Source organism: Rhinatrema bivittatum, chromosome 5, assembly GCF_901001135.1.
Source record: "Rhinatrema bivittatum chromosome 5, aRhiBiv1.1, whole genome shotgun sequence".
In the NCBI taxonomy this organism is placed as follows: Eukaryota; Metazoa; Chordata; class Amphibia; order Gymnophiona; family Rhinatrematidae; genus Rhinatrema; species Rhinatrema bivittatum.
In genome coordinates, this window is record NC_042619.1 from 266179870 (window position 1) to 266201042 (window position 21173).

At 46.6% G+C, this 21173-nt stretch overlaps 1 protein-coding gene across 1 annotated transcript in view; it reads right to left on the reverse strand.

The window, feature by feature from the left end:
- LOC115092722 (disintegrin and metalloproteinase domain-containing protein 9-like) overlaps positions 1-21173 on the reverse strand; it is a 268135-nt gene that overhangs the window by 65687 nt on the left and 181275 nt on the right. The gene's annotated exons all lie outside the window — the stretch shown is intronic.

The window sequence follows — 21173 nt, forward strand, 5'->3', positions numbered from 1 at the left end:
AATTCTACAGAACACAGCCGCTCGCATTCTTACTAACACGACTGCTAAGGAACATATTACACCCATTCTTAAACGATTACATGGCCATGCCTGGCGTTTGTTTGTGTTACACTGTAAACCGATGTGATATCCTGGATGAATGTCGGTATATAAAAATTTTAAATAAATAAATAAATAAATAAATAAATAAATATAAGGTTTTAACCCTCATACACAAATCCCTTCACAAACCAGAAATGAATTGGTTCAATAATTCTCTGCAATTTCATACTTCTAATAGGCCAATCAGAAATTCATACCTGGCTACCTTACAAACCCCTTCACCCCAACACTATAAATATTCATCTTCTAAGGCCCGCGCCTTGTCCCTAGCTGGCCCTACCTTATGAAACTCTATGCCCACTGAACTAAGGCATGAACAATTCCCGAAAACCTTCAAAAAAAAACTTAAAACGTGGCTATTCACTAAAGCCTACACATGATCCCTCCTGTTTCATCTCAACACCCTCCACCTACCTTACAAGCACTTTAAACTTTATCCAAGCTGCCTGCATTACTCATGATGCAACTCTTCTAACTCCCTCTCCATGTCCGATACTCCCTCCTCCTCCCCCCCCTTCCTCTCCCTCCCCTCTCCTTCCCTCTCCCCTTTCCCTCTAATCTATATTCTTCCATTTAAACTACCTAAACTTTCCCGGTTAAGTATTATATACTAGTTCATAATCATTATAAACTTGTTATATGTATTACGTTACTATTTTCATAGCTATTTTATATTAGTTCATAATTATTACTACCATGTTCTATGTACAACGCTCTGACGTTTTGTTTTGTTTTGTTTTCACTGTAAACCGACGCGATATCCTTGGATGAATGCCGGTATATAAAAACTATTAAATAAATAAATAAGAAACTAAGCCAGTAATAAAAAAGGCTTATTATCTTTACTCTAGACAACAAAGTCCTGAAAATCAAGAACAATCTTTATCTGCTTTGTCATTGCTATTGGAATCGTCATGTGAATTGGTAGTAACGCAAAGGAGACCTTTATTAGTCTCTTTTGCTTTTCTGATTGATAAAAATAATATTTTCAAGCATTATTTCCAAAACAGCCATGTTTTATTTTTCGGCCATAAAATCTGGTGTTAACCCGATCTAGTAAAACAAACTCAGGTCAGAAGGAAATTGTTTTTGAATATGAGAGAGGAGGCATTACGTATAGGAGCAAAGTTTAAACTCAATTTCCCTTGTAAATGCTGTAAACAATTTCAAGAACAGATGTCTTTTTGCAGTTAACAGAGGTTCCTTTGCAGTTAAGGTCCTTCTTAAACTCTCATGGCCCTCCTAGTTAGACTCTGTGCATGAGTGATAGTTAAAATTAAAGTGATGGCTCTGTTCAGACCATCAGGATTAGATATAAAAGAATTATGTGTTAAGATGTGCTCTCCTGAATTTCTTAGCTCTCCTGAATTTCTTTTATTATATTAAGTACAGGAAATTAGATTAATTAGTTGATGGGAATATTGATTTTTGATTATGTAATTCTTTATTGCCTTTCTGTACTTAAGCAATTACCTTACGAGTGGATACTTGTATTATATGTTAACATTCAATAAAAAAAAAATCACCCCAGTGGTTGATATTGATTCCCACCTGCCTCCCCCCACCGCCTACTGAGGTGGTTCTGCCCCCCCTGAAATGAAAAATAAAGAAATGCCACCTGTGCAACCACAGCCCTTTCCCTTCTCCACCCCTCCCCTTCAATCTCAAAAGCTCCATTAACATAGAATTTCCCCCCAGTCCCTCCTCAGCTCATCCCTACTCCCCTCCAAATATTATAAAATCCCTAGTGTCTAGTATTCCACAACATCTCCCCACCCCCTAACCCCCCAAAATAATACCCTGGTGGTCTGTGGTGGCAGGTGAATCCCCACCCCTAATCTCCAGTACCTAAAAAAGATGTCTTTCATAGTCAGTTGGGGGCCCGGAGTGCCCTGGCCTCGTTGGCACCATTTTGAAAAATGGCACCAACTTGACCTTGATCCTATTATATGACGAGGCAAGGTCCAGGGATCAGACCTACGCCTTGTGATATGGGCAAGCTCAGGTTGGCGCCATTTTGAAAAATAATGCCGATCAAGCCCAGGGCTAGGAGCACCCCAGGCCCCCAGCTGACTATCAAAGACATATTTTCAAGGTACTGGGGATTAGGAGTGGGGGTCCACCTGCCTCCCAGATCACCAGAGCACTATTTGTGGGGGTTGGGGTAGTGGGGGAACACCAGATACCAGGGATTTTATAATATTTGGAAGCAGGAGTAGTGATGTGCTGAGGGGGGTGTAGGAGGCAATTCTATGTCAATGGGGCTTTTGGGGCTTGAAGGGGATGTCCATGGGGCTTTTGGAGCTTGGGGAGAGCAAAGCCACCTTGGTAGGTGGTGGAGTGGGGGGGGCAGGGAGTGAAGATTAACATTCACCCCGGAATGATTTTTTTGTTTTTAAGAGGTTATATCGGGCACCTTGGTCCTTTCATTTTTCCACAAGAGCATCAGGGACTTGCATTAGTGGCCCGATGCTCCCTCAGGAAATAACTACACCTCTTTCAAACATAATAAAATTATGAGGCTTATTTTAGCATTGGATTGCCTATGCATAAGCTGCTTTGCATACTTTAAGGAATTTTAGGCATGCAAATGCATGCAAAGCAGCTTATTTCTGTAAAGGGAGGAAATATTTTGTTATATATTGTGATATTGCACAATAAACAGCATTTAATGCAGTTTCATGCTGTTTACCTTGTGATATTGCCTTTTCGCAGCTTGGTAAATCTTTCCCTTATATACTGCATATTCAGTAAAAGTAATTAAAACAGTTCACATACATCCTTAATCAACAAAACAAAAATATAATAAAAATTAAAAACAAAATAAAATATAAAACTACTATTGATACTCATAATAAACTGAAACAGCCACTGATCTAACAAAACCATACCACTTTAGGAAATAAACATGCCTTAACATGCTTACAAAATTTCTGAGAATTCAACTTTTCTCTGACCAGCATTGGAAAACTATTCCACATTAAGGACTGCAACTGAAAAAGCCTATGTAGCCTATCCTTTCAAACATGCCTTTTGGGCAGAGGCCGCTTCTAAGAAATGGCCCTGTGAAGATTTCAATGGCCCCCAGACCTGTACCAATCTAGTTTATCCCATAAATAAATAGGGCAATTGCTTCTCATAGAACAAAAAGCAATGACTAGTAATTTAAACTTTGCCCTCTCAACAACTAGTAACCAATAAAGGGGGTTATTTTCTAAACATTTATCGCATGCATTAGGGCCTAGCACACGTGATAAACCCCTATCGCATGCGAAAAGGGCCTTTTCACGTGCGATAGGATGCAAAAAAGCTGGAGGGAAGGAGTCGGGGCAGGGAGGGGAGGAGTCGGGGTGGGGAGGGGGAGGAGTCGGCCGCGGCACCGCTGCCAGCGTTAATGTGAGGAACATTATCGCCAGCAGTAGCATGGCAAATAGCACTACCTTTTATGGTGGCACTATTTGCATGAAAGGTTGCAGCTGGTCACACCTCGGCTGGCGAAATCACACCACCACGGTGCGAATAGCTGCGGCCTTTCGCAGGCCCGTCCCCCCTTTGCCCACCTGCTCCCTTTTTCACGGGATTCATCATTTTTTCAAAGTCCCGGGACATACGCGCATCCTGGGCTTGCGCGCGCAGGAGCGGGTTTTCAGGGTTACGCGCATAATATACTTGCGTAACCCTTGAAAATCCGCCCCATACTGTATGTTTTATTGTATTGTTTGTAAACTGCATTGATGCTCTGTGACTTGCAGACTATAAATCAGTGAAATAAATTAAAAAATAGACTGAAATAACTAAAGCAATCACCACAAATTTTAAGCCTGGGAATCTAGAAAAGGCTGAAGTTGATGAAAGACCTACATGATCCTCCTGTTCGATTCGTGGACCCTTGAGCCGGCTAGCCCAGATGATGGCACCGTGGGAAGGCCCACCATGGAGGTAGTAGCTGGGAGGCGGTCCAAGCCAGGAGACCAGTCGAATCTTTACCACTGGAAGTCTGAAATCCTCCCGGGGGGAGCCCTTGAGGATCCGCACCACTTGGACTTACGTACGGTCTCCTGAGGGTGAGTATCCAAAGAGAAGTCCAGGAGGACGGAGAAGAGGAGAAGCTAGAACCAGGAGGCCAACCGGAACTTCACCACTGGAAGCCTGAGATCCCCCCAGGAAGAGCCTGTGAGGACCCGAGCCGCTTGGACTTAGGCGAGGCCTCCTGGATTGAGCAGTCCGGGCGAAGAAGAGCAGAAAGAAGGAACAAACCAAGATTCAGGGCAGGCAGCTGACAGCAGAAACTGAAGAACCAAGGTCAAGGCAGGCAGTGAGCAGGATACCAGGAGACAGGCCAAAGTCAGAAGCCAGGGGATGAGCCGAAGTCAGAAGCCAGTGGACGAGCCAAAGTCAGGAACCAGTTGAAGCATGACAGGAACAGCAACTAGCACACTCCAAGGAGTCAACCTCATTGCAAGGCAAGGAGTGAAGCTAGTTGCAGGGTTTTAACCCCTGAGAGCATCTGACGACATCCCCGGGGCGGTGCTAGGTTTCCAGCGCTGGCCCCTTTAAATGATGAGCCCCTGCATGCGGGGTCCAGCGGGCGGGGCCAGCCACAGCGCATCGGCGGCGTCTCCCTCGAGGAGGAAGCGCTGCGGGGAGGAGCCAGGCAGGCCCGACCAGGCCACAGCGATGCCGCAGCATCCCGGACCATCCCCAAGGTAGGAGAAGGGACCAGGGTATGGCCCGGGACCGCAACAGTACCAAGTTGCCCCTTATGCCTCATTCCTGGGGGTTTGGGCTTCGCAGGATGGTCCGAGTGGAACTGGCGAAGAAGAATTTTGTCTAGCATGTTGGAGGCCGGCTCCCAAGTATTCTCTTCAGGGCCACACCCCTCCCAGGAGAGGAGGTATTAGGGGTGTGCATTCGGTCCCTCATATTGGCAATCCACAACTGATGTGGCCATATTCATTGTATTCATGGGGAAGCAAAATGTATCGCGATTCCCCACGAATAGACGAATCTTCGACGAATTATTCGGCCGCCTAAAGAAACCAATTTAAACACATCCCCCACCCTCCTGACCACCCCCCCAAGACTTACCAATACTCCCTGGTGGTCCATCGAGGGGTCCAGGAGCCATCCCCTGCACTCACACCCTCGATGCCAGTTTCAAAATGGCACCGATAGCCTTTGACCTACTATGTCACAGGGACTACCGGTGCCATTGGTCAGCCCCTGTCTCATGGCCATCGGTGCCATCTTGTGCTCCTACCATGTGACAGAGGCTGACCAAAGGCACCGGTAGCCCCTGTGACATAGTATGGGCAAAGGCTATTGGCGCCATTTTGATTACTGGCAGCCAACGGTCCGAGTGCAGGAGGTCGCTCCCGGACCCCCGCTGGACCACAAGGGACTTTTGGCAAGTCTTGGGGGACCCTCCTGACCCCCACAAGGCTTGCCAAAAGTCCAGCGGTCGGCCCCTGTGACATAATGAGGGCAAAGGCGATCGGCGCCATTTTGAGTACTGGCATCTGACGGCCGGAGTGCAGGAGGTCACTCCCGGACCCCCGCAGGACTTATGGCAAGCCTTGTGGGGGTCAGGAGGGTCCCCCAAGACTTGCCAAAAGTCCCTGGTGGTCCAGCTGGCACCGAGGGTGTGAGTGCAGGGGATGGCTCCCGGACCCCCCGCTGGACCCCCAGGGAGTTTTGGTAAGTCTTGGGGGGGGGGTCAGGAGGGGGGGTTTGTAGTTAATTTAATTTTAATGGGGTAGCGAATAGAAATCGACATATTAACGTATCGGGGCACCATACGGCCGAATGCAACATATCTGCCCCCTGACAAATCCGAATCCCGAATGCAACATATGGCGTCCCTCTGCACATCCCTAGGAGGTATTCCCATCTACAATGGTGGAACCGCACATCCAATACCTCCTTCACTTGATAGATGATGTCCTGTTCAGCTGCCGGTTTGGTGGGCTCAGGAGGTTTGTCGTGGAAAATCGACAGGATCAAAGGCTTGAAGAGCAGCACATGGAAGACGTTGTGAATCTTCAGGGTGGAAGGATGGCATAGATGGTAGGAAACTGCGCCAACTCGCTCCACTATGGTGAACGGGCTGATATACCTAGGAGCCAGCTGCATGGAGGGAATCCGCAGTCAAATGTTCTTGGTGCTCAGCCACACCTTATCCCCAGGGAGAAATACAGGAGCAGGACGTCATAGTCTGTCTGCATATTTCTTTGCGGTAGCGGTAGTCTGTCATAGTTTCTCCTGAGTGGATTTCCAAAGGTCATGCAACTGTCATGCTGTGAGCTCTGCCACAGGGGATGGAACTGTTAGAGGCAAGGGCAAGGGAGGTCTAAGTCGCTTCCTGTAGACTAAATGGAAGGGAGACCTGTTGGTAGCAGAGTGATGATGGTGGTTATAGGAGAATTCTGCCCAAGATAGTAAAGCCACCCAGTCGTTTTGTTGGTCCCCTACGAAGGCTCGAAGGAATGCTTTTAAGGTTTGGTTTGTACATTCCGCCTGGCCATTGCCTTGTGGGTGGAAGGCCGTAGTGAAGTCCAGTTGGACCCCAAACCTTTTGGAGAGAGCTTTCCAGTATATGGCTGTTAACTGTGAACCTCTGTCCAAAGTAATATGGAGGGGGATCCTGTGTAGATGAAAGATGTGCTGAGTAAAGAGTTGCGTGAGTTCAGGCGCGGTTGGCAACTTGGTAAGGGGCATAAAGTGAGCCATTTTCAAAAATCTGTCGACCGTGACCCATATCATGGTTTTCTCATCTGAAGAGGGCAAGTCCACTATGAAGTCAGTGGACAGATGGGTCCAAGGCTCTGTTGGAATGGGTAACGGTTGAAGGAGCCCCCAGGGATGGCCAGGCAGGGGTTTTTGTCGAGTGCAAGTAGGACAGGAACTGACATATAAACAAATGTCCTTCTTTACCTGAGGCCACCAGTAATACTCGGTCAGTAATTCCAAGGTCCGGGCGATTCAAGGTCCGGGCGATTCCAGGATGACTCGCAGCCACCAGTCAGCGAGTCATGAGCCCTTGACAACACCTTCTTGTGCAAGCGAGCGGGCACCACCATCTTGCCCATGGGAACCACCTCTGAAAGTGCAAGGAGGACCTTGGCAGGGTCTAGGATGTATTGAGGCAGATTGGGGGTATCCTCAGTCTCTGCAGTGCGGGAGAAAGCATCCGCCCAAACGTTCTTAGAGGCTGGTCTGTAGCGGAGAAAGAAGTTGAACTGGCTAAAGAATAGGGACCACCGAGCTTGTCGGGGGTTGAGGCATTGGGCTCGGCACAGAAATTCTAGGTTCTTGTGATCCGTATAGACAATAACAGGATGTCGGGCCCCTTCTAGCCATTGGCGCCATTCTTCAAATGCCAGCTTAATGGCCAACAGCTTCTTGTCCCTAATACCATAGTTCTTTTTAGCAGGTGAAAACTTCCAAGAGAAGTAGGAACATGGCAACGTTTTGCCTTTACTGGATACTTGGCTTAGGACCGCTCCTACCGAAAGGGCGGATGCATCAACCTCCACAACAAACTAACGCTGAAGGTCTGGATGGCGGAGGCATACGTCACAGAGAAAGGCTCTCTTCAGCTCCAGGAATGCACTTTGCACCACTTGAGACCAATCTTTGGCATCAGCGCCTTTCTTGGTAAGGGCAGTGAATGGAGCCACCATCTGGGAGTGATGTGGTATAAACTGGCGGTAAAAGTTGGCGAACCCAAGTAAGTGTTGGAAGGCCTTGATTCCCATCAGTCGAGGCCAATTCCTGATAGCCGCTACTTTGTCTGGATCCATGTAGAAACCTGTGGAGGACACAATGTATCCCAGAAATGGCAAAGATTCTTGTTCAAATTGGCATTTCTCTAGTTTGGCATAGATACCATTGTCTTGCAGTATTTGTAGTACTTGTCGAACATACAGGCGGTGCGTGGCCAGGTCCTTAGAATAAATCAGTACATTGTCCAAAGATACTATGACGGAGGTGTGCAACATTTCCCTTAAGACTTCATTCATCAGGTTTTGAAAAACCGCTGGGGTGTTGCACAAGCCGAAATGCATGACCAAGTACTCATAGTGCCCGTCCCTCGTGTTGAACGCGGTTTTCCACTCATCGCCTGGTCATATCCTTACCAGGTTGTACGCTCCCCAAAGGTCCAGTTTGGTGAAAATGTTAGCTCCCTGTAGGCGGTCTAGAAGTTCGGGAATCAATGGCAGGGGATATCTGTCACATCGCGTGACAGCGTTAAGACCACGGTAATCTATACAGGGTCTGAGTGTGCCATCTTTCTTCGCCACAAAAAAGAACCCAGCTCCGGCAGGGGAATTGGATGCCCAGATGAAGCCCCGGATTAGATTTTCTTGGATATAGCTGGACATGGCTTGAGTTTCCGGAAGTGACAAGGGGTATACCCGCCCCCTGGGAGGAGTGGCACCTGGTACCAAGCTTATGGCACAATCGAAGGGCCGATGTTGGGGGAGGAGTTCAGCCTTCTCCTTAGAAAAGTCATCTAGACAGTCCTGATAGTGTGTGGGGATATACACAGAGGTGGACAAGAGTGGGACGCAAGGCCGTGAGACCATAGCCAGGCAGGAGGAAAAACAGGACGGACTCCAAAATGTGAATTGAAGGGTATCCCAGCCCAAGATGATTGGATGAATGGATCTCTCCAGTACGAGGAATGAGATTCCGTCAGTGTGCAGGAGGCCGGTGTGGAGAGTTAAGAGCTGAGTGTTGGTGGTAATACTCCCCAGGAGGAGTGTTCCTTGAATAGACGAGACTCGGAGCGGCGAGAGAAGGGGGCTGCACGGCTAGCTGTAATTGCTGGACGAGGTCCTTAAGGATAAAGTTCCCTCCAGCTCCAGAGTCAATCAGAGCCAATGTATCAAAAGAGCCGCCAGGATATTCTAGGGTCACCAGTACGGTTCATTGAGGAGCGATGTTGGCATTTCCTAGGGTCAGCTCCCCGATAAGACCTAGGACCTGGTGTTTCCTGGGCATTCGTCACATTGAGCCAAGAAATGCCCCTTGTTACCACAATATAAGAGGAGGCCGAGCGAGCGTTGGCATCTTCTTTCCTCCGGGGAGAGAGTGCCTCGCCATAACTGCATGGGCTCTACCTCTTGGCTGCCTGAAGGCTTAGGGGAGGAAGCCATCGGCCGAGAACCTGCAGGCGGTAAGTTCAACAGTCTTCAGGCAGATCTCCCTTTGTGGGAGCATTGTTGGAGTCGGCGGTCGATCCTTCCCGCCAGGTCAATCATTCCATCTAAATCATCAGGAAGATCTCTTGCTGCCAACTCATCTCTAAGGCATGAAGACAAACCTTCCAAGAAAATCCCATGGAGTCTGTCCTCCCTCCAGTCCAGCTCGGTTGCCAACATACTGAATTCCACCACATACTCGGCTAGTGAGCGGATGCCCTGGCGCAGCCACAATAACTCGGAAACTGCTGTAGACTTGCAAGCCGGCCCATCAAAGATATGTTTAAAAGCAGACACGAATTGGTCCAAGTCTCCCAGGATGGGGTCCTTATGTTCCCATAATGGCGAGGCCCAAGCCATGGCCTTGCCCTCCAGCAGGGAGATGATGTAACTGGTCTTCACCAGATCCGATGAAAACTGTGCTGGCAGGAGAGTAAAGCATACAAACATTGGTTGAGGAAGCCACAACATTGTTTGGCTTCTTCGGAGTACCTGGACGGGGCTGGCAGCAGCGTAGCCATCGAAGATCCGAGGCTCGGCACCAACACAGAAGCAGGAGGTGCTATGGGAGGCACAGAGTTCAGATGGCTTGCTAGACTCTCCACTGTCGCCATCAGAACATCTAAACAATGTTGCTGCTGTTGTAGCCACTGAGCGATGCCCAGAATGGCCTGGAGGCCGGCAAGGTCCACCGGATCCATGGCCTTGCAAACTGTTGGATTTGTGGACCCTTGAGCTGGCTAGCACTGATGATGGCACCGTAGGAAGGCCCAACATGGAGGTTCTAACTGGGAGGCAGTCCAAGCCAGGATACCAGCCAAATCTTCACCACTGAAAGTCCGAAATCCCTCTGGGAGGAGCCCCTGAGGATCCTGACCGCTTGGACTTACATATGGTCTCCTGTGGGTGAGTATCCGAAGAGAAGTCCAGGAGGACAGAGAAGAGGAGAAGCTAGAACCAGGAGGCCAACCGGAACTTCACCACTGGAAGCCCGAGTTCCACCCAGGAGGAGCCCATGAGGACCCGAGCCGCTTGGACTTAGCCGAGGCCTCCTAGATGGAGCGGTCCAGGTGAATAAGAGCAGAAAGAAGAAACAAACCAGGATTCAGGGCAGGCGGCTGACAGCAGAAACTGAAGACGAACCAAGGTCGAGGCAGGCAGTGAGCAGGATACCAGGAGATGGGCCGAAGTCAGAAGCCAGGGGACGAGCCAAAGTCAGAAGCCAGTGGACAAACATGCCGAAGTCAGGAACCAGTGGAAGCACAACAGGAACAGCAACTAGCACACTCCAAGGAGTCAACCTCCTTGCAAGGCAAGGAGTGGAGCTAGCTCCAGGGTTTTAACCCCAGAGAGTGTCTGACGTCATCCCCGGGGTGGTGCTAGGTTTCCCGCGCTGGCCCCTTTAAATATTGAGCCCCTGCGCGCGTGCTTAAGGGGCGGGGCCAGCCACAGAGCATCAGCGGTGTCTCCCTTGAGGAGGAAGCACCGCTGGCAGGAGCCAGGCAGGCCTGACCAGGCCACAGCGATGCTGCAGCATCCCGGACCATCCCCGAGATAGGAGGAGGGACTGGGATATGGCCCGGGACCGCAACACCTCCATAGAAAAATAGGAGTCTAATATGACCCCTAAGCTTTTAACCTTAGATAAAATTGGAATTATTATTATTTATTTATTACATTTGATATAGGACTTAAAGAGAATGCAACTAAGCATTTTTCAATAATAAAACACACATAATTGGGATAATTTAAAACAAAGCATAATGCATCATTAACAAAAGACAAAAAAACCCAATGCAAAATACCACTAATATTCCAGCAAAATCTAACATCATGAATGAGATTCCGAAATAAAAGGAACCCGAACTATAGAAATTAAGACACATATCAATTTAAAATAATATTCACATAAAAAACATAACTAAATTCTAGTAAATCCTAACCTCAAAACCCTAACTAAGAAAAGAACCCAGTCTATTGAAATTGAGAACAAATTCAATGTGACATAATTGTCTAGCACTAGCTGGACAGTCAAAGCTCCTTCATATTAGAGCCCAAAAAAATAATTTCTATTTTACTTTTATTCAGAATCAGATTTTTCCTCTGAAACCATATCATAAATTTCACTGAGTAGGAAATTAAGAAATCATCAGCCTCATTTATGTCATTCTGAACAGTTATCAAGAACTGATGTCATTGGCATAGATACGGCTGGATGACACCCAGCTCCTGAAAACGTCCAACAAATGGCTTCATAAAAGTGAACTTACTTAACTGCAACAGAGAACAACTGTTGCAATTCTCTGTGGATAAGCAGGTACAAATACAGTCATACCAGTGGACACTCCCTAGCTGAGGATTGTGTATTTAATTTCAAGTGATAATAAAAGATTCTAGTAACCCATAAAAATCTTTAAAAATGGAAGGCAGAATAGTTTAAACTTTTATTTAAATACATTTTGTAAAACTGCCTAGTCAAAGCTAATGTTTGTGCGAGAGTCTTGGGCATGGCAGTAATGTTTAGTGAATATGTGTACTGAAGACCAAATAGCTGCTTTGCATATGTCTTGAAGTGAAGTTAAATGGAGAAAAGCTATTGAAGTTACAGTCACTCATCATGCTTGAATTATTTTACTCTCAATATCCACTCTATGAGCACCAGAGACTGAAGGTAGGGATGAAGAAGCATCTCATGTTCTGAGTTAATAAATCTGGAAATATCTGAAGATAGATGAGTGGAGCCATCGCTAGTCTTTGATGCCACAGAAAACATGCATGATGAGGTCAAAATGTAATTCTATATATTATAGTCCCCTTGTCTTTTCTTATTTTGAAAATTGTTTTTGATATAAGGAGTCTTGAAGAAACACATATATTAGCTTCTTGTTCCATGGTACCATAAAAGCATCCTGCGCTATCAAGTTTTGTGCTGGTATTTTTTAGCAAAAAAGTGGAAATTTGTGATTGCTTAGTGACTCGAAAGATGTATTTATGGAGTTCCCTATTTGTACTTGCTTGGATGAAGAGACCATTCGAGTGGCTGAAGATGACAGCTAAGCACATCAGTGAAAATACTGCCCTTTCCTGATAGATAAACCCCTAGGAGGTGTATTTTTCTTTGAATAGCCCAAGTCTATATCATGAAAGCTTGCATACAGACACCCATTGATTTCATTCTCCCTTGTTTGCTTCTATAGAACATTGCTACTTGATTGTCTGAATTTGGACAACTGATTGCTTTATAATTAAAAATTGCCTCTAGTTCTAGGATGTTGATATGGAGAGTAATCTCTCATTTAGTCCAGGTTTCCCAAGTACAAATGGTATTGAGATGGGTTCCCCAACTGTGAGGAGAAGCAACTGTAATTAAGACTTGAACTTTGGGTGAATGAAAAGGTTGTTTATAAAGCAGATTGGATGTTTGTAAGAACCAAAGAAGAAGGTTGGAGCAAGCAATTCTGTGAGTTATAGGTTGCCAATGTTGGTTCCAATGGCATCTTAGATGCCAGTGGGCTTGTCTCATGATTAGCTGGGCCAAGGGAGTGCATCCTAGCTGCCATGAAGCCTCATGAAAAATCTAGCTGAAACTCTGCATTGCTTGCACACAGTTCACACTATTTTAATTAAAGCATGCAGCCTTTGTAATGAGAGAAATGTTTACTTTCTTTGTTAACAACATATACCACATACCTGTATATATGAATAATACAACATTTATTTATATCAAAATATCTTTTGTTAAAAGCTATTACAACTTACATATTTATCAAAACACACTCATACCACACATCCATACAATACAGTACAATATACATTTTTCTAGTTGCCTGTCTTGACAATATACAGTTTTCTGCTTGCCTGTCGTAACAGTATATTTTAATTATTGTCAAAAAATGTTAGAACATTCCTATAAATTCAAAATTATTTGCAACAATTCCTCCACATCTAAGTGGTACAATCCTTATGATCTTCTTTTTCTTTCTTCTCCCAAACAATTCCTCTTATTTATTTTCCTCCCCCGACAAGAGACTCCTGTTTCACCCAGGGTTTCATCAGGGGATTCAATTGTATCATCTAGGCAGATCATCACTTATTCAACAGGGAGCCATCAGAATTTACATCTACTGATATATTTCACAATTCTTCAATATTATTATATTGTACATCTCCCATTATTTAAATCACTTCTCCAGTATCATATTAAAAAGATTTCTAAATCTTACTCAAAATATTTTAATCATATTTAAATAAATTTTACCCAAAATCACTTACATCATAAATCACCTAGTCACACTATACCCATAACAACAACACATACTCAAAAAACACTCTCCTATTCCAAAAAATAACTGTTGCGCTTGTAGGTGGACTTGTCCTGGAGCAGTGGAGAATGGCTCCTTGGTAGGGACCAGGAAGCAACTGCCCCCAGGGGGCGGAGCACAGGATGAGACAGAGGCTAGGATGAGCTTCACCATTGGAAGCCCGAGGTCCCCCCGGGTGGAGCCCGTAGGGACCCAGACCGCTTGGACTTAGGTGGGTCTTGCAGGGTCTCCCGGAGAGGTAGTAGAGAGGCGTGCCCATGAACAGCAAGGGAGCTGTTGGTCTGGAGAGGCAATGAAGGCCAGAACAGCATAGGCAATGACAAGGCAAGGGACAGAGCCAGAATCAGGAGACGTGGTCAATGGCAGCCGAGGTCAGAATCCGAGGGTCAGTCCGAGGAGTAGTCAACAAGGCAGAGGTTAGGTTCCGGAGGTCAGACGATGTCACAAGGCAGGCAGAGATCAGGATGCAGGCAGTAGACAGGAAGGTCAAGGAACAGGCCGAGGTCAGTACCAGAGAGACAGTCCGAGGGTACTACCTGGGGAGATGGACAGACAGACGTTGGAACAGAAGGATGCTGGAACAAGGCTGGAACAGTAGGATACTGGAACAAGGCTGTAACAAGACTGGAACAAGACCGTGAAAGCGGAGGCAAACTTAGAACACAATACAGTGCCGACCCAATTGCCAAGTAGGCCCAAGGCACTTCCGGTATCGACTGTTGCCATTCGGCCTAGCATCTGCCCCACGAGTCTTCACCAAGTATCTCGTCGTGGTAGCAGCCTATCTCAGGACTCAAAGTGTCCATGTCTAGCCCTATCTTGATGAATGGTTGATCATGGCTCCCACTCATCAAACTGCGCTGACGTCCCTATGACTCACTTTGCATACCCTGATCTCCCTAGGGTTCCTCATAAACTATCCAAAATCCAGGCTAGTTCCATCTCAAACCCTATCGTTCATAGGAGCCGACTTGGACACTTTAAAAGTGAAAGCCTTCCTACCCCGGGATCGGGCTCTCACTCTCGCTTCTCTGGCCCATCAACTGCAGTTTTGACAACTCTCAACTGCACGTCACTTTCTGATCTTACTGGGTCATATGGCCTCCTCGGTGCATGTCACTCTGATGGCCCGCCTTGCCATGAGAGTAATGCAGTGGATTCAGTCTTCTCAGCCAATGTCCACCATTGTCCACATCACCAAGCAGCTCTGCTTATCGCTGGTTTGGTGGTAAATAGAATGATCCAGGGAGTCCCTGTACATGAGGAATTATTGAATGTAAATGTTTATGAATACTTTGTTCTATCCCTCCCGATGCAGCCTTTGGGCGAAACATGGAATCCGTGTCCGGGAATCATTCTATTTCCCTTATTTTGAATATACTGGAACAGTGGAGTTGTCATTATAAAGAATTCATTGTCTTCCAAAATGATTTTAGACCTTCATTTTTCCACACTCTTTTCTTCATGTACTGATTGCTTGTAGAGTGTGGTCTTCTCCTCTATTATGTTTGTATAAAATAGATAAAAAAACTCCCCACACTTTCCTTACATTGGAAATCTTTGCACAGAGACATGCACATGTATTTTCAGAGCAGAACTAAGTGGTATTTTATAAAACTGTTTATAAAATATTAGAGTAAATCTCTGCACATCCACATATTCACATAAATGTTCTACTGTGAACAGGTTTGAAGGTTATCCTCATATAAGCAAATTTTCAAAGGTGTCATGCATGGAAAATTAGTATATACATGCATAAGTAGCCTGTATTTGTATGCATGCTATTTTGTAAATATCAAAAATAGATACATATTTTTGGTTTTGTGCCTACATTTATCTGAGCAAATAAAGGGCAGTCTAGGGGCACTTGGGGAAGGGTTCAGAAGTTCCTATTTTATAAGAGGTTTATGTGAATACATTAACCAGCTTACTTGTGCACATTTATACCTGCTAATTGATTTGGACAGGTGAAATTGGACTTGTCATCTGATAATTTTGGGTGGAAGGTGTGGGTGATTTGGGGAAATTCAGAGTGAAGTACTAGAGGGTCTAGTTGCAGTGAAGATGGACTGGGTGAACTGGTGGAGGTATCGGAAAACTGGTGTTTTGAAAATATACCTGCCTCCACATATAAAGCAAAATTGCTTACCTTGTAATAGGTGTTATCCCAGGACAGCAGGATGTAGTCCTCACATATGGGTGACATCAGTAATGGAGCCCTATGTATGGAAAACTTCTTTAAAAGTTTCTATGAAACTTTTGAGTGGCACCAGAGTGCCTACTGAGCATGCCCAGCATGCCATGATATTCTCTGCCACAGGGGTCTCCCTTCAGTCTTGTTTTGTAGCAATGAGCGTTAGCCAAAAATAAAATAATAAAACGTATCGGACCCAACTCCGCGGGGTGGCGGGTGGGTTTTGTGAGGACTACATCCTGCTGTCCTGGGATAACACCTATTACAAGGTAAGCAATTTTGCTTTATCCCAGGACAAGCAGGATGCTAGTCCTCACATATGAGTGATTAGCAAGCTAGATGCTGAGTCATTTGGGATTGAGGCAACACTGGGGTATTGTTGTTGAAATGAATCAGCCGAAGATCACAGCAGGTTGGATGTAGAAGGAGTTGGGTTTAAACTGGAAACAAGTTCTTTAAGACAGATTGTCCATAGGCTGAATCTTGTCTTCCTTCTTTGTCTAAGCAGTAGTGAGCTGCAAAAGTGTGAAGAGAACTCCATGTTGCTGCTTTACAAATGTCCAGAATAGGTACAGAGCGAAGGTGCGCTACTGAGGTTGACATCGCTCTGACTGAGTGTGCTTTTACTCGCCCTTGAAGAGTAAGGCCTGCTTTTTCGTAACAAAATTGTATGCAATCTGCTAGCCAATTTGACAAAGTATGTTTACCCACTGGTTTCCCAGGTTTGTTTGGAGCATAGGATACAAAGAGTTGATTGGATTTCCTTTGGACTGTAGTGTGGTTTAAATAGAAAGACCAGTCCAAGGTATGTAGGGCTCTTTCTCCCTGGTGAGAGTGAGGCCTTGGAAAGAATGTTGGTAAAACTATAGATTGATTGAGGTGGAATTCCGTGACTACTTTTGGAAGGAATTTAGGATGAGTACGGAGGACCGCCCTGTCATGTAGGAACTTTGTAAAAGGTTCGTATGTGACTAGAGCTTGTAGTTCACTGACCCTTCTAGCTGATGTAATGGCTATGAGGAATACCGTTTTCCAAGTAAGATATTTAAGGTCACAGGTATCTATGGGTTCAAATGGAGAACGCATAAGCCTGGTTAATACTACGTTCAGGTCCCATTGTATGCTTGGGGAATGAACTGGAGGTTTAATGTGAATTAGGCCTCTCATGAATTTACTGACGAGAGGCTGTGTAGAGATAGGTGTGTCTCCCAGCTTGGTATGATAAGCTGAGATTGCACTCAAGTGTACTCTTACAGATGACGTCTTAAGACCAGAGTCTGAGAGATGGTAAAGGTAATCTAGTAGTGAGGTAGTGGGGCAAGTGAAAGGATCTAGTGCTTTCTGAGTGCACCACAAAGTAAACCGTTTCCATTTGTAGGAATAGTTCTTTCTAGTGGAAGGTTTACGTGATGCTATCAGCACTTGAGATATAGTGGTTGGAAGGTTGAGTGGTTGTAAGATCAAGCTTTCAACATCCATGCTGTCAGGGACAGGGATTGAAGGTTGGGATGGCGCAACTGACCCTGTTCCTGAGTTATGAGATTGGGAGCTACTCCCAGGCGAATTGGATCCCTGACTGAGAGATCTAGAAGTGTGGGGAACCATACTTGTCGAGGCCAGTATGGGGCTATGAGTATCATGGTCCCCTTGTCCTGTTGGAGTTTTACTAGCGTTTTGGTTATGAGTGGTATCAGTGGATACGCATATAACAGGCCTGAATTCCACTGGGGAGCAAAGGCGTCCTTTGGCAGGCTGTTGTGCTGCCAGAGGAGCGAGCAGTAATTGTTCACTTTGTAGTTCAGTTGGGATGCAAAGAGATCTATTGTTGGTTGACCCCAGCGTTGAAATATCTTGGTTGCGAGCGCTGGGTCTAGAGACCACTCGTGTGGTTAGAATTGACGGCTGAGGCGATCCGCTACTGTGTTGTGGATGCCCGCTAGATAAGTGGCCCGTAGAAGAATTGAGTGTGCTAGGGCCCAGTCCGAAATTTGAGCTGCTTCTTGACAAAGGAGGTAGGAACCTGTTCCCCCTTCTTTGTTGATGTACCACATGGCTACTGTGTTGTCCGTTTGGATCAGAACAGTCTTGTGTGAAAGGCAGTCCTTGAACGCATATAGGGGCGGATTTTCAGAGCCCTGCTCGCGTAAATCCGCCCAAAACCGGGCGGATTTACGCGAGCAGGGCCCTGCGCGCCGGGAAGCCTATTTTACATTGGCCTCCCGGCGTGCGCAGAGCCCCGGGACTCGCGTAAGTCCTGGGGTTCTCCGAGGGGGGCATGTCGGGGGCGTGTCGGGGGGCGGGTCCGGTCGTCGCGGCGTTTCGGGGGCGTGTCGGCAGCATTTTGGGGGCGGGTACGGGGGCGTGGCTACGGCCCAGGGGCGTGGCCGCCCCCTCCGTACCCGCCCCCAGGTCGCGGCCCGGCGCGCAGGAGGCCCGCTGGCGCACGGGGATTTACGTCTCCCTCCGGGAGGCGTAAATCCCCCAACAAAGGTAAGGGGGGGGTTTAGACAGGGCCGGGCGGGTGGGTTAGGTAGGGGAAGGGAGGGGAAGGTGAGGGGAGGGCAAAGGAAAGTTCCCTTCTAGGCCGCTCCGATTTCGGAGCGGCCTAGGAGGGAACGGGGGTAGGCTGCGCGGCTCGGCGCGCGCAGGCTATACGAAATCGATAGCCTTGCGCGCACCGATCCAGGATTTTAGCCGATACGCGCGACTACGCGCGTATCTATTAAAATCCAGCGTACTTTTGTTTGCGCCTGGAGCGCAAACAAAAGTAGGCTGTTCGCGCTCGTCTGAAAATCTACCCCATAGTGCATAGCATATAGCTCGAAGCTCCAGGAAGTTTATTTGAAAGGAGGCTTCGTGTTTTGTCCACTTGCCTTGTGTCTTTAGATGACCAATGTGAGCTCCCCAACCTAAGGTGGATGCATCTGTAGTTAAAGTCACTTGTGGAACTGGTTGCTGGAAAGGTAGGCCTTTGAGCAAGTTGATTGCTGATGTCCACCAAAGAAGGGAAGAACTCAGATCTTGTGTTATCTGGATGGGCGTGGACAATGGTTGAATGGCTTGAATCCATTGATTTTTCAGTGTCCATTGCATGAGTTGCATGGTCAGTCTGGCCATGGGAGTGACGTGAACTGTTGAGGCCATGTGCCCGAGTAGGCTGAGGCACTGATGAGCTGTAACTCAAAACTGATTTCGAATAGAGTGCGCCAGGAGAACGAGTGTTTGAGCACAGTCTCTTGGAAGAAATGCTTTTCCTGTGATGGTGTTGAGATTTGCACCTATGAACTGCAACTGGTGAGATGGTATGAGATGGGATTTTTCGTAATTGATGAGAAACCCCAAGGAGTGAAGCAATTTTATTGTGAGCTGGAGGGAATTGAGAGCTCCGCTTTGTGTTTGACTCCTGATGAGCCAGTTGTCCAAGTAAGGAAATACATGCACTCTTTGTTTGTGAAGATGTGCCACCGCTACTGCAAGACACTTTGTGAACACTCGAGGTGCTGAGGCTAGGCCGAATGGTAGTACTCGGTATTGGAAGTGTTGTCCTTCGACCAGAAATCGCAGGTACTGTCGATGAGGAGAAAAAATGGGAATGTGAGCGTAAGCATCTTGAAGATCCAGAGAGCAGAGCCAATCTCCTTTTTGAAGAAGAGGTAGCATGATGCCTAATGATACCATCCTGAATTTCTCTTTTTTTAGTAATTTGTTGAGATTTCTGAGGTCCAGGATATGACGTAGGCCCCCGGTTTTCTTTGGAATGAGGAAATATCGGGAGTAGAATCCTCTGCCCCACTGAGGCCTGGGAACTGGTTCTATGGCCCTGGCTTTCAGAAGGGTGGATAATTCTGCTTGCAGGATTGTGGAGTGATGATTCACTGTACAAAATGGAAGAAGAGGGTTTTCGTTTAGTACAGTGAGGAAATCCAAGCGGTACCCTTGAGCTGTAATTGAGAGTACCCATTGGTCCGTTGTGATGGAGGTCCAAGTGTGATGGTAATACGCTATTCGACCTCCGACTGGTAAGTGTGGAAGAGGATTTCGAGAAGGGCTTCTGCTCTCTGGCTGGTTTTCAAAAGCCTGATGTGGATGTAGTTGGAGCAGGCTGCTGGGGCCTAGTAGGCCTCTGTCGAACCTGAGAACGCTGAGTAGGGCGTGGTTGTCTCGCTCTGGTAGCAGGAGGGTAGTATTGTTGAGGGCGATAATACGGTTTTCTCACTTCTCTTCTAGGAGGCCTCCTAGAAGTTTGATGTGTCTCCTGAGGAAGTTGAGACAATTGTTTTAGGGTTTCTGTGTGGTCTTTTATGGTCGCCACTGCCTCCTTGACCTTGTCTCCAAAAAGGTTTTCACCTAGACAAGGTAGGTCTGCCAACCTTTCTTGCACTTCTGGCCTTAGTTCAGAGGATTTTAACCAGGCCCATCTCCGAGTCGTGATACCGGAGGCTGATAAACGGGAGGCAGTCTCAAAGCTATCATACGTGGCTCTCACCTTGTGCTTGCCCGCTTCTTGGCCCTTATGCACGAGGCGGAAGAAACCCTCTTGAAATTGGTCTAGAAGTTGCTGAGAAAGAACTTCAACCTGTTTCCACAGGTCACGCTGATACTGGTTCATGAATAATTGATAGGAGTTTATCCGTGAGACCAGCAATGCTCCTTGAAAGATCTTTCTTCCTAAACTGTCTAGGAAACGACTATCTTTGCCTGGAGGTGTGGAAGCATGTTGTTTCAGTCTCTTAGCCTTTTTCTGGGCTGATTCAACCACTACAGATTGGTGTGGCAGTTGGGATTTTTGAAACCCAGGTATGGGTTGGACAAGATATGTAGCATCTGCTCGTTTGTTAACTGCTGCCACAGAGCCAGGGTGCTCCCACATCCGATACATCAGCTCTTGCAGGACTTCATGCACTGGAATAGCTAGTATCTCTTTAGGAGGATCCACGAACTGAAGGACCACCAAGGTCTTTTGCCTAGTGTCTAATTCAGAAAGAAGTGAGAATGGAATAGTGTCAGACATCTCTTTAATGAATTTAGAGAAGGAAAGATCTTCAGGGGGTGATTTCCTTCTGTCTTCTGGTGGGGAAGGTTGAGATAGGATATCTTCTTCAGATGAGATATCGTCCCCCGAGTCAGTACCAGTATCCAGTGGGTGACCTGATGGTCTAAGAGGTTTAAAAGGAACCTCAGATTGCGGTGTATGTGGTGTTATAGGTGGGATAACACCAGATGGATCAGGAACTGGTTCTGGAATTGCATCTGGATCCAAACCATGAGGAGAAGTAGAAAAAACCTGAATTAAGGTGTCTAATTTTTCCATCAATGGTTGAAAAATGGAGGATTCTTGACCTGGCATCG